Source organism: Dermochelys coriacea, chromosome 3 (genome assembly GCF_009764565.3).
Source record: "Dermochelys coriacea isolate rDerCor1 chromosome 3, rDerCor1.pri.v4, whole genome shotgun sequence".
NCBI lineage: Eukaryota > Metazoa > Chordata > Testudines > Dermochelyidae > Dermochelys > Dermochelys coriacea.
In genome coordinates this window covers 81,339,283-81,342,238 of record NC_050070.1, presented here as the reverse complement: position 1 = coordinate 81,342,238, position 2,956 = coordinate 81,339,283, and positions in this window count along the sequence as shown.

Below are 2,956 nucleotides of genomic sequence, written 5' to 3'. Positions count from 1 at the left end.
TATTATTGATGGAAATATTTTTGTCGGTTTGTGTGTGTATGGTAAAATTGATGTGTACTGATAATAAAAATCGAATCCTTCCAAGCATATCCTCCTCCTATTTATGTTGTGCTATTGGCTTCAGAGGGAGCACAGGATTGAGTCCAGAAATGGAAACACTGCAAAAATATAGCTGAAACTTTTTAAGAATATTACCTAAAAGTTGTGTTCACAACACCTAAAAGGCAGGTGTTTAGAAAAGGCAGGTGCTGTAAAGTCCTCTATCATTTCCTGAAAAAGGTAAGGACTGTAGCCAGACTATGGCATTTTGTGGATCTATGTAATGTAGGGGCTGCTGTTGGAGCTAAACATTCTGATGGTCTATTTTTCAAGTATTAGGAGAACAAATGAATGAAGAAGCATGTGTCTTCTTCCCTGACAAATTTGGAGCTCATATTTAAAAACATGGAGAGAGAAGCCATGGAAACTGGATCTGAAAGTTGTTGCAATAGGTCCCAATTCTGCAATTTAAAATGCATAAGTAGATTGCTGCACCCTCTCCCTTTCTTTCACCAGGACTACATGTGGGCACAGCAGTTTGACTGTATATTTTAATTTGCAGAATTGGGCCTCAGTCCTCACAGCTGGCCACTATAATATGATATCACTGGAAATCACAACTGAGACTCCCCACACTTAATGTTTAAAATGGGCATAGCTCAAACTCTAGTTCAGGGGTAGTCAATAGGTGGACCGTGGGCCAAATATGGACCGCCAGACACTTTTGAATGGACAGTGAAATCTTTTTATTTATTTATTATCATTGTTGTTATTTTCTCTAGAGTCTGGACCTTGACCAAAAAATTTGGACCTTGACAAAAAAAATAATTGGTTACCTCTAAGGGTTGGCTTCTATAATAACTGGAACTGTGCATTTTATATTCTGCAATTTTTATGTATTATTAACTTGGAATTACAAGACTATCTATGTCAATCCCTAAATTATATTTCCCCAAAGTGGCCACTAAAATTTGCAATTAACATACTAAGAGATATGCATCAACACAGGGTTAATACTTGTAATTAGATCTTGTGACACATTTGTTTAGTCTAAAACAAGACAACTGAAGACAGGGTACCAACAGAAGCATTACAATCATGTAATGCAGAAATATAATTTTCATAGTGCATTTCAAAGGAAATAGCAATATGTTGGGTAACTAGAAAAAAAGAAGGAAATTAAATTTTTGTTTAGTTAGACTATGTTCTCTAGAACTATTCATTTCTAAGGTAATGAAGGTACCTTCATTTAAAGGTAATTCTAGTTGGTTCTATTGTTGTTTTTGTTTTTAAATACCTGGAGAGGCACTCTGTGATAGCAGTTGCATATAAGTATCTAGATTGTCCAGTGAGGAGATAGATGACACTTTACATCACTTTTAAGATGGAGAAGGAATTTATAAAATGAGCTCTTTGGCTAAGCAGGCTTTGACCCAATCTGTCACAGCTGGCACTGCTGCAGCTATATCAGGTCAGGGAAAAACATGACAGAGTTCTGAACTGCTAGGACCATAGTAAAATCTGCAGTATTCTGGCTCTTCCACTTCAGGGCTAGTCTGTAAGTGCTTTTTACATTGGGCCTGAATAAGGAGTTTGCTAAGGTAAGATGTTCAGGATCTAGCCCCAAATCCCTAACAGGTACATATTTTCTAAAGACAGGTTTCAGAGTAGCAGCCGTGTTAGTCTGTGTTCGCAAAAAGTAAAGGAGGACTTGTGGCACCTTAGAGACTAACAAATTTATTTGAGCATAAGCTTTCGCGAGCTACAGCTCACTTCATCAAATGCATCCGATGAAGTGAGCTGTAGCTCGCGAAAGCTTATGCTTAGATAAATTTGTTAGTCTCTAAGGTGCCACAAGTCCTCCTTTTCTATTTTCTAAAGACTGTTTTTTCTTTCTTTCCTCTGTTCTGTATTTTGGCAATAAAAGTAAACTGCTTTTTGTTGACTCTGAACTGTGGTTTTAACTGTTAATTAGGGGCAATTCCTTGGCGATGCTCTCAGAAGAAACTGAACTCTGCCCTTAAGGGAGGCTACTGTCTTCCCTCCACAACTGTGCCCCAGAAAAAGTGGTGGACAACAATGAGCCCCACATGCTGTGATGAACATAATGTACTATTACAGTTCTTTTCCTCTATTAAGAAGTATCATAAAATGGGGAGGGGAAAATAGAGAAGTTAACAAATGGTAGGCAAGGTGTATGGCCATAGTTTTAATTATATGATCTCTGCTACCTCTGGGATGCACTGTTGCTAATTTTCACCACTTTATCCTGAGTCTTGTGATATTTGCTGTTTTTCTTAAAGCCTCACCGGCAGGAATTATGTTCTTATCTGAGACCCTAAGCTTTATTTTAAAAAGACAGGTTTCAGAGTAGCAGCCGGGTTAGTCTGTGTTCACAAAAAGAAAAGGAGGACTTGTGGCACCTTAGAGACTAACAAATATATTTGAGCATAAGCTTTCGTGAGCTACAGCTCACTTCATCGGATGCATCCAATGAAGTGAGCTGTAGCTCACAAAAACCTTATGCTGAAATATATTTGTTAGTCTCTAAGGTGCCACAAGTCCTCCTTTTCTTTTTTTTTAAAAAGACAAACACCCTCACGACTGCAGAGAAAAGCTTGAAAATGTGAACCCGAGGCGGTCTAATAACAGAAAGCGAATCAGAAGAACCCCAAGTGGATTCACTTGAAGATATCTCGTTATTTTCTTGGGCCGCCCAGCTCCCGATTACAGGGCTAGGCAAGCCTATTGGTATACCCCAAATGTATACATCGCGGAATCTGCCCCACAGGTGCTAATACAAATAGCTCTCCTCTCTATCGCTTCTACTCACGGTGAGCGCGGGGACAAGCGCCGCTTCGTGTGAACAAAAAAAGTCAGGCGCGTTTCTTTATTTGTAACGACTGTGGCTTATTCT